Source organism: Dermacentor andersoni, chromosome 3 (genome assembly GCF_023375885.2).
Source record: "Dermacentor andersoni chromosome 3, qqDerAnde1_hic_scaffold, whole genome shotgun sequence".
NCBI classification, from domain to species: Eukaryota; Metazoa; Arthropoda; class Arachnida; order Ixodida; family Ixodidae; genus Dermacentor; species Dermacentor andersoni.
Genome location: NC_092816.1, coordinates 80,095,489 through 80,107,196, shown reverse-complemented (window position 1 = coordinate 80,107,196; position 11,708 = coordinate 80,095,489). Strand labels below are relative to the sequence as shown.

The 11,708-nt window shown below is 41.6% G+C and overlaps 1 long non-coding RNA gene across 1 annotated transcript; it reads right to left on the bottom strand.

Annotated features, from left to right (window-relative positions):
• Positions 1-1,035: 1,035 nt before the first annotated feature.
• Positions 1,036-7,195, bottom strand: LOC129387668 (uncharacterized). Its single transcript, XR_008614860.2, has 3 exons — positions 7,045-7,195; positions 5,853-5,898; positions 1,036-1,250 (listed from the first exon to the last, which is right to left on the bottom strand). It is a non-coding gene; the product is annotated as an uncharacterized lncRNA (long non-coding RNA).
• Positions 7,196-11,708: the final 4,513 nt, after the last annotated feature.

The window sequence follows — 11,708 nt, the reverse complement described above, 5'->3', positions numbered from 1 at the left end:
TGGATATACACCCCCAGCACCTACCTTTTCAGAAATTCATTTTTCCCAATAAGCCTTCTGCATGGAAATTGTTAACCACCAGATTTGCTTGGCCGCAAGACTGCAGAGTCATTTTATACATTTTCGTGCTGCCGCAATAATGCTAACAAAGGTACTGTGGGTAAACTCTGCAATAAATAATAGCTATGGCTCCATAAGTGACGTAGCCTGCTGTACTGCACAAGTTTTTCTACTTTATGTCTATATTACGCCTACCGGGGCGAATATTTACCGTGAATTTCCTCCAATCTTGTACATATATATATTTCGGTGCTGTGGTCATGTTGAAATACTCGGAATGTATTAGGAAAATGTTGGCATTTACGAATAATGACAACTTCATTCCAAGTCTGAATCAAATAGGAGACAATTCGATTATGTGCATTCGTTATGTGGAAGTTGCGGATATTGGCGCACCCCTAAATATTTTATTGCAAAGTTTTATTGCCCTGAGTTTGTTACGAAGGCTAGGGGGATCGCTAGACACCATGAATGTTGTTGACTTTAACTCTGAATAGCGTGTCAGGTGAGTAGCCGACATAATGCCGCCTATTATGTTGACTATTGTCCTCCCACACGTTGCCGATATCCTGAATTTTTTCCTGTGTCTCTACTTTATCTCTTTTCTACTCTTTCCGTCCTTCATTTCTGCTCTCCCTTCCCATAGTGCAGAGTGACAAACCGGAATTTCTCCGGTTAACCTTCCTACCTTTCCCACACCGTTTCTCTCACACTCTCCGGTGGATGTACACAAACGTAGGCTCTCTAATGAACTCTCACACCCTGCCTGAACAGTTTTGTTCTGAAAATATTGATTTACAGATGGTACCCTCCAGTACACCTACAAAATGTTTTTTAGATGAAGTAGGTAATCAAAGAACGGAGCCATCCTGCCATGTTTGAATGCCTACCGAGGTTTACGGTAACATTGGCGGCAAAGCTATTTCCGCAAATCATATCCATGCCCTGTAGGCGTGTGGAGATTAGTGTCTTCACTGCATCCCAATCACAGCTTTATTTCAATCAAGATGCTGCGGCGTGGCAAATTCCACATCTTTAGTTGTGTTTGGCATCTATGCTGCCTGAAGAGTTAAATTCGAAGCATAGTCTTCGTAATCGGACAAATCCATGCACTCGCCGTTAGATGCGTTATCCGTGTAGACACAATTGCAACCTCTTACAGAACATGTGAAATTGTTGAAGTCGCCGCACTGAAAAAGAGATCAATAACAAATGATTTTAGATAAATGCACCAGAGTAACCAAAGGCTCAACCTTGCCTGTGTGTTGGCAGTTCACACGTACCTGCAATATATTGCAAACCTACGGTTCTCTGATATACCCTGGCCTTCGTTTTGTTTCGAGGGAGTTGTTAGCTGCTGCGAAAGTGGTAAATGATGAGAGCGTGCTGTTTTTGAATAATAGTTGCGTGAGAACGGAGCAGGATCGCTTTATGCAAAAGTCTGCATAGCACAGGAAACCTACGCTATTATGTAATTGTTGGTGCTGATGATCTGCCGGGCTAGTCGTTCTTGTTTAGCAAGGGGGCGGTAAAGAGCCAGTGTGCCACAGCCATAAGATAACGCTCAGAGAGTATAGTGAACATGCAAAATTCATTTGTGAACTTTTATTAAGAAAATATATGCGAAGTGCGTTAAACCATATTTTAGTTTAGACTAAAAGTGTAAGCTACAATTTTAAATAAATTGATGAGACAAATGCTGGCAAGTCCTTGTAAGGAATCGTGGAAGCACTGAAATTTTAGGTTTCCACCTTTCTGATTGATTTAAACTTGCAATAGTGATGCAATTTATAATTTTACATTACTAACCTAGTACTTCACGTAGATTGTTATTTATATTCTGACTGATTTAAAGGACAAGACAGTTATCGCAGATTACAAAGTAAGTATTAAAATACGGTGAAGTTTACATTTCAGGTCCACACTATTGTCAATCCGATGCCCGAGGTACCAAGTTTTTTTCACATTTGTGAATATTTCTCTAGAAGTAACGCGATGGAGAAACCACACTTGAGAAAGAAGGGCTCAGCCGGCACCATTAATATATTGCATGCAGATCAAGAAATAATCAAAAATGCAAAGGCTAACAGCACCATGAAATGTATGCCACAACGCATGCTGCAGAAAACAATGCTCAGCTCCCTCATCGCAAGGCGATGGTTACATTGCTTACGTCAGCCGGCCTCCGCTGCATATTTTTACGACAGCAACGCTTGGCGTCGTATGGGCGCAGAAAGCCCCAGTTTCTGCAGATGTTGTCGACCAGCAGTGGGTAGCAGACACAAAACATTGGCGAAACGTCGCGTATTCATCGTTCGGAGTGTGACGAAGAAAATCGGCAGGCTAAAAAGGCCCGTTGCCATCGCGTGGCTCATACCCAGTTCGCTCTCTGGCGGCGCCCTACCTGCTGTTGCCGCGTTGGTCGCTGCTTCTCTAGGACCCGAATAAACACCCTTTACAGGAGCTCCTTACGCCTTGTCAAAAATGCTGCGAGCACTTCTGTTCACGATACGTTCTGGATGGCTGCAGGTGTGGTGACTATAGGACTGCAGGGCTAGAAATTTTTTTCTAAGACAAAATGATTCATACTTTCAGCCGGTGTAAGAAATCCGCATCACCGCGTTCTCTTTATTTCTTTTTTCATTACCCATGGTTTCGGACCCATAAGCTGTCTAGTTTTTGGTTCCCAAACATTTTTGTTGGCGGTGCCGATACGTTATTTATTCTCGATGTAATAACTCGCGAAGGAGCCAGTAGCAGTGGGTTTGTTCATGCGGTGCTCCGCGCTGAAAAAAGCTAGACGGGCGCGAATATTCCAAACTTTCGAATAATTTCGAACCGAACAGAGTCCTATCGATTCGGTCTTCCACTCGAATAAACACTATTTGCAAATGCGTCTATAATTTTCATGTTTTTGCACTGTTTTAAAAAGTCAAATATGCCAAAATAAACGCAAAATTGGAGCAGAAGTAGAATAACTTGTCACCCTCGCCTTCGTAGTACACATATACCACATGAGAACTTGTGCTGTGGATCAGGCTATGAAAATTAGGTAGCCATACTTTGGAGGCTGTACAGCGACCAGTTTCACTGTCCCAATAACCTTGTGCATGCAGAGTAACTTCTTGCTTTCTCCTACGTCCTCGCTGCTTTTAATAAACAACGCTTCAATATGTACTTTGTATTAACAGAAACTTGCTACGCTTAAAGCTATAAAGATATCCTACAACTATTGGACACTCGACCCGATTCGCTTCTGGCACTATTCGATTCGTATTTGATTTGATCACAAAAATCAATATTCGAGCTCCTATAAAGAAATCATACTTTAATCTTTGTGGCAGCTTACACGCAAGACTTATTATCGTTCATTGCTCTTTACGTTGTTGCATGACATGCTCCGCTTCAAACATTCTTACGTAACATATTTAAACCACTCAATGGTCAGCGAACTCGGTAAAAATACACTAATTTCAGTTACATAAGTGTGAGCTTCGGTTGCGTTTTTTGAATAATCTGGTTTTTAGTGGCGATGCATGAAAGCAACCTTTTTAAGGTACAAGCGAATGTCTGCTAAATTAATGGTGCTACCTTACCGTCGTATTTTTTTCAAACTTTTCCTCCGGTCGAAATTATTCTGGTAATTGTTCCTATTCAGCATAAGTTCGTTTTTTGTTAAATGATGGTTCGACATTTTATTACTACGTCGTGACGCAAAGAAAAAAGGATGAAGAAAACTACAGAGGACAGAAGTTTGAGTAAATTATGGTAACGCAGTTCTCATTGACTCCTGCTGGCACTAGCGACATAAGAAAGTCGCCGGAAGCTTTGAAACAGGTGAGAATACCTCTGTTTGAAAAGAGGAGGCTTAAGCAATTGGTAAATTCGCGCTCCGGTTGTGAAATGCACGCACCTCGCACGACTGGAAAATTTCGCTGAGATGTTCGCAGCAGCGTATGTTATTCGTGGAATGTGCTTTCTTATCATGGCCGATCATTGGTGGAGGGACCCTTTAAAATATTATTCAGAGCGCAAATATGCATACGAGTTTAATGAAGCACAGTTGACATAGTCCCACTTGCTACAACCCAACCCACTTGACTTCATTAGGAAATTGGGGTCCGATAATAGCTCAAGGTGTAGAAAAAGGGCACATGTATATGAATCGTTCTATGAATACTGGCTTCTCCAGGCCACCTTATTCTTAAAAATTTTGATAACGTAGCATTTTCTTGCGCAGCACCCCATTCCCGCCCCAACCTTAAAAATTAATAGACCACAATAAATATAACATGAACAGTAGCTTGATTGTTGTATACTAAACATTTACGCACGCAGGATAAATATAAGAGTGATGCTGAATACAATGCATGTGTATTTTACCAAGCGGAATGCCCATTCAAAGATTGTATCTTTTTGATTGAGAGGTATCAACAGCACTAATTGTTCTTAAAGTTCAGATAAATCACATACGTTAGGTTTTTTAGGTTCCTAGGTATGAGGCAGAAAGTTCGTCGAAAAAGTCAGTCGCCTTGATAAACAAAATGTGTTGTTCCATTTAAACATGGCACTTCTAAAATAGGCTCTCTTGAATCTTTAATTTACGCCATGATGACATGAATTGCACTACTTCCTTGGCTTCTATTTAAGGAGATCCAGGGCAAAATTATGGAGTTTGTTCTTGATGGCACGGTAGGCTGGTTATTGCTGTGCTTGACTGCAACGAAAAATTCGCCTTGCCGTATTCAAAACCCAGTCCTTTTCACGTGGTTTAGCAGCATACTATTATTTGTTCACTACATGGGGATAGAGCGCTTTGAAAAGCAGAAGAGCACTTGGATTTGTCAGGAAAATAAAATATTGGTTTAACCCATAGTTGACCTTACCGTCGCTACCTCTCCTGTGCTTTTGAGTAATACGCCATGTTTTCTTGAATTAGACAAGGGCTTCGAATTTTTAAAGTATCCTTTTGACAACAAGGAGATATATTATAGTTACCTCGGCTTGGGCGAAAACGTTCATGCCGGGAAAAGAAACACGAGGCTACATGCAATTTACGAGAATAGAGAAGAACAGAAATCGGAGATTACGTCCTTTTGTCATAGAATATTTACTTTTTCCTTTTTTTTATTTTTGAGCAGGCATGTTCAAGGTCATGTAAACTGACATTGTGTTACTACGTTAATAACGTGCAACAAGGTTGGAAAGCCGCTTATTTTTACGAATGTTTACAAATTATATTCCCACTTACAAGTGTCTTCTTAGTTTGACTGCTCTGTACCGACCACCTTAGGAAAATGTTTCCTCGGATGCGGTCGCTCCACTAGCAATCATTGGTCTATGCCGCGTAGGTCGCAACAAGGTACCTTTGTTTTGCAGATAAAAATAAGTTTAGCTATACTTCTGTCTAAACATAAATAATTTCAAAGTGTACAAACTGACACTTAGCTGAAATGAAGGTATGTAACCGCTAAGTACGATCTGTGTACGTGTGAATGCACCACAAAGCTGCATTTTCTTTTTTCATCAATTGGGGCGAGTCATTGTGGCAGTCTTTTCCAATCCCTTGGTCACTCAGTCACCTAACACGGAGGAAGTCGTGGCCTTATTGAGTTCATCTTACCAAATTGTGATATAATTTACTTATTTAAGACTAATTAGAAAGCTTACACTTGGAATGTTATTCTGCTAGCGCTGCAGGAATAGCCTGCAATATCTGAGCATATCATGCTTCGCGCCACCGTGCCCTATATAACCGCAAAGAAGTTTTTGGTAAATCACGTGCACCTTACCCTTTCTTCAAGACATTGCAGTTCCGAGTCACCGAAGCACACAATGCTAAGCAAAAAAGAAAAAAAGATCGACATCCTTAGACGCTGTTATGCGATGAAATAAATGCCATCTGACGCGCATATACTACGAGCTGAACCTACGCTCATTATAGAGCGAAACGGCCGTTTTCACTGCATCGATTTGAAGCCGTGCTACTTGCGACGCTGCCTAGCATTTGCTGAGCAGCATTCGAGAGTAGGTGCGAAGAGGCTAGCATCCCTCTTCTGCTAATTACCGGACGTAACTTCCAAGGCGAAGCAAACCTGAACGTACGGCACTATTGCTCTGCCTAGCCTATATAAAAATGTTAGGAGTTGTAACAATATTTTCTTAACAGTAACAAATAAAGAGTGTATTCTGCTGACAGGTGCTTCGCCTCGACACGACAACCAGGTGTTCATGCAGCTCGGTTGCGTGATAGACAAATTCTCAAGGTGCCTTTAGGTTTTCCGCACTCTACATATCAATTGGAGGGATCTTTTGTCTAGGCATGTCATTTCTAACAAGGCTGTTCGTATTGAGAATCAGGTTCTCAGGAAATGTTATCGCTGTATTTAATTTCACCCTTATATTTTAATAAATCCTAAGATATTGTCGGTGCTTCTTGCTGCTCCCTTCGCAAGTGTAGGAAGCACATGTTTTGTTTTTATTTGAAAAAGCGTCGTCTTTCTTTCGCATTTTGGATAGATCACAACCTTTCAAGGTACAGGACTTGCTCTCGCGCTTTTCTTTGCTTGTCGCAATGGAGCTTAGCTATTTTTATTTTGTGAAAAATAGGGACTTCTATTTTTAAACATGCATACCTCCAAACGCAGTATTAGGGCCCCACCCATATTTCGATAAGTTTCTTGTGCACAGAGTGGAACCTTGTACAAAGTCAAACGTGGCATGAAAAGAGGTACGTTGTTATCTTCACGTGTATTTGTAACTTCACAACAGCACAAATACATCGACGTAGGCTCGGTTGCGGCACTGTATACATTCAAGGCGCCGTAATAGGAAAACGTGTACATAATCGTCATACGCACTTCTCCCAAGAAGGTTCACTTCCCTGATAGCACAATCCGAAAGACGAAACACGGCAAGACATTAAGTGTTTCCTAGAGCGTATGGGACCAGTACAATATTTTCCTGGAATGGAATGCTACTTACATTGTGTGAAGTATCAGAGCGGCGCAAATGGCCGATCGCAACGCCTTGTAGGAATTCATTCTGGAAATGAATGCGGTGACTCCGGTGAGAGATATGCAGGCAACGAGGAATGGCGACAATTTTATACCCTGTAATAACAGTATACTTCCAGTTGTTAAGAGCGTGACGCTTGCACTCTGGCCTTTTGCTGTCTGTGTTGAAAGCATTCAAACTAAGAATGTGAGCCGCGATACCTACGTCAATAAATAAATAAACAAAGAAATAAAGATATATATATATACATATATATATATATATACGTAAAACATCGGCGCCTGTTGAGGTGCATTTTCGGCTGACGTCAGGTACACAAGAGTTTCCCGGAAATACAGCGGCTATAAAGTCATTTCTTCCTATATACCAATAGAGGTTGCTGCACTGAAGCGTGCACAAATGTTTCAATCAGCGAAGGTCTTCTTTACTGAGTCCAGTGCGCGTTATTTAGGGATAAATACCCATTTCTGAAAGCAAGTTTCTGAAAAATAAAGAAAAAGAGAAAAAAATAACAAAACGCGATTTCAATTTGTTTGCACGTTCTACACATATACAATGCAGAGATCGAAAAAAAGAAATACTGATGATTATGGTGCTACCTAAGGCAAAATTTGAACGGAGGTGTATACGTGTTTTTATCTGGCGATAATTTGGCTCGTGCAGACAATCTACCTCGTGCGGCACGTTGCAAACGAAGCGAAGTGTGGCGCGACTGCCTCGCTACGAAGGACATTGGGTGAGGCGGCGCGTGCGTGAGCAGAGGGCGCGATTCACACCAGCCGCCACAGATAGGCTTCCATTTGTGCAGCGCTTTGTTTGCATGCAGACGACGTGCGTAACTCTGATGTCATCTCGTAGCCATCATCGCCATAAAGCCCGTCTTACGGGCCACTACACTTTTCTTACTCTTTGCTTACGCTTCACCACACCCCCCTCCTCCGTTATCCTCCTCGCACTCTTTTCGCTATCGCCGTCTTTCATCCGCGCTCCGCGTTCGCTCTTTCAACCTTCGCTGCGCTCGTTCGATCGGTTAGGAGCGACAACGTCGACGCTGAGGCTCGCAGCAGGAAAGGACGCCTAGGAGATGCAGATATGCTAAAGATACTTTACAGATAGGCGCATTACTAAAGAAACTAAAATAAAGAAAAATATAACTACTTAGGTGTCGTTCTAGCCGAACATATTCCATGGTCTAATTATATTGAATATGTAACGGGAAAGCGCGAATAAAATTAGGTTATTTGCGCCGCACTTTTGCTAAGACCCCCTGCGATACTAAACTGATATTGTATAAAACGCTGATTCGGCCAGTTCTAGAATATGCATCTATCGTTTGGTTCCCCTACAAAATATGAGAAATAAGCTCGCTCAATAACGTTGAACGAAAATCGATTCGTTTCATGTGCCAAAATTACAGCCGCACTTCATCACTCACACAGGCTCAACAATTTTTGAACACTGAGCAATTACTTTCACGTTATACCATTGAAGCCCTAAAACATTTGTGTGCAGTTTATAACTCCACCTCTGTTCTTATTGATTGCAACTATATCCCATTTACTAACGCAAGTTGTACCCGTAGCTCCACGCCTTGAACATAACAGGTATTTATGTCCATACTAACACATTCAAGTACAGTCTTTTTCCATGTACGCGTACAATAGAGCTTTGCGATTCTCTACCTAGTAACATTCGTTCACTATCACTAAAAGATTTCATAGCTGCCACTGGTAAGCACTTGGCTAACATGTAAAGCGCTTCTTTTTGATCATTCATCTCTTTGTGTTTATGTGCGTTTTTATGTGTAATGTATAGTAATGTATAATGTTCCCACTCCTGCTATATTGGGCTGCGGTATATGTCGATAAATAAATAAATAAACAAAATGTCGTCCTTTCGCTATTAGTAATACGGCGCACGGTTAAGGATAATAAAGCATTGCTCTGTCTTTGCAAGTACATCAAACATTTGCAGGAGAACCTAACATATTTTATAACTTACAAAAGAGGTCTTTTACACAGACTGACGTAAACTGCGTCTCACTTTTATATGATTTCTTCCACTTCCCAGAGTTAAGTGCACTCATAAAATAATAACTTATGCGCGAAACGCTTCACGTTCGTTCTATTGTTATTGAGCTTCATGACTTTTCCTGTTTTACTACAAAGTTCCACTCCAATTTTGATGTCAATTTGATAACTGTGAAATCGGCCCTGTTTGATACAGATTTTTTTTAAGCGTGCAGGATAGGAACGGCTTTTTTAACCAGCCTTTCAGGGCTAGTGGAAGAGCCATCTATGTGAAAAAATCCATTGTAAAAAAAACATTCGGTCTGCTTATTCAGTTATGACAGGTGACTGTGTGATGTAGTAAGCGGTTCACACGTAAGGCTACTGATAGAATTGCATGAGCCGTCATAGACCACCACCACAAATATAAGACCGGTTTTTATTACGTTTCGTGTTTAATTCCATATTAGCTTAAATTACATGTATATAAACCAAAGACGACCGCGAAGTTGTGCTTGTCATCTTGATAAATACGTTTGGCTCACTGAAAAGTCCATATATGTACATACACACACACACACACACGCACACACACACACATATATATATATATATATATATATATATATATATATATATATATATATATATATATATATATATATATATATACGCGCACACTAACCTTTGTTGAACCGCAACAACATTTTTTTCAATGACGCCTATCGTTGACGGAAGCAGCGGTTACCCACCAGTGGCGGATAAGCAAAACAGCTGCCTCTTCCGACGCTGATTGTCTGCCTACGTGTGGCGCGATAGGAATTTACGCAAATGGAGCTACAATAAAGTTATTTGTTTATATAAGTCAATAAATGTGCGTCAACTCACACGTGGAGAAGCGTTTATATTAACGAAGATCTCCTCTAGCGAGTTCAGCGACACTTTATATAGACATAAGTATAGAAATAAGCAAAAGAATTATGAAGTGTTTTTAAAAATACAAAAAATAACGATTTGAATTTATTTGCGTGTTCTACATCGCTCTATTCATCGAACAGACGGAACACTAGAGAACCGTCGTACCGTCATATCTCCTGCTGATACCACCCAGCCCGATTTCTTGAACTCATTAATGCCACTTTCAGCGCAATCAATCAATTCTTTATTTTTTATATCTACTATCACTACCTGTCCATGTGCGAGCTACATCAAGCAGGGTCTTTTCGCCTTCCCATGAACTGATATTATAGAAATGATCCTTAGTTGTTTCTTTTACCCTTTGCCACTTCGTACCTCGCCTAGTTAGCATTCCTTCACTGCCCCGTTTCCTTGACTCCTTCATTCGTTTGCGGCCCGAACATACAAAACTGGCATCAACAGGCGTGCTCCAAATCTCGTAGATGCGTTTCGGTCAAGAAGTACAAGCCAATAGATTCATCATTCAGCACCGTTTCAAGTTTCAGCAATTATTCCCGCTTCCGACCATCCTGTATACTTATTTATCCCGCAAGCTTTGCCGTCTCTATAGTTATTCTTTGTACATCATTTCCTAACTCTTTGTGGTCTAATTCTGCTTATTCCTTGGTGTGCCGCTGTATGCAATACTTAATCGTCCTTTCTGATTGCCTACGGCGCGCCTAAATAACGAGGCGACTTGAAAAGTCTGCCTGTGTCATGAACCAACGTATAACTGGGGTTTCTACACTGTCGCGAAAATGTCACGCACAACAAACGGCTTCGCAGGTTGCTCGGTGCATGTCTCAGTTGATGTCAATGACCGTATAATTCATTGTCTTAGCTGCGGTCAAATTTTCCCTCTTTACCGGAAGCACAACATTTCAACTGCATACCTCGGCCGTTCAACCTCCGACGCTGTACACACGGCGATTTGCACTTCCTGGGAAACATTCCGCTGATCGGTAACCCCTTAGGCTATTTAATTCGTGATCCCTATCCCTCGTCTTTGCAGGAAGTCAATCACTCCACCCATCATAACAACTATGTGCCTCCCCTCCACTGTTTCCCACATGCGTTCCTTAGCTTTTGTTATCACTTCCCCAGTCGGTTTCCCCGGAAGCGCGCTAAGCGGGACTCGTTTGTCTGCGCCTACTCTCAATATTTTTACAGGTTCTACTTTATGCAAAGCTTGAATCGCCAGCAAAGACAACTCGACTCTTTCGGAAAAAATTGAGCGCCAACTGGTGTTTTATAACCATCTACATTCATTCACAGACTGCGCTTCTACCTCTAAGTGCGTCCCCACAGACCCCTTCCAGCGAGAAAGCGCTAAACTTCCAGGTCCTCATCGCAAGCCCATTCCCACAGGCACCCCCACTACCGGAGTAGGCATAATAGAGACGTGTGCAGAGTGTGCCATTGGTAAACGGGGAAGTTGTTGAACGCGAACAATCGTTACTTCTGCTAGTCTTCACTCCAAGTAACGTGGTTAGAATTACTGCTGCTCGCGCATGCACAGCAACATTTTTGCAAATCTTCAATTGTTTCTTTCTTTAGTGAATGGTGGCAACAACTTCTAGCTCTTAGAACCACACCTCCGAGACTTAGTAGTAAATATAATGCCGTGCTGGGCACATAGGGACTACGTGGTGGCGGTGCATGGTA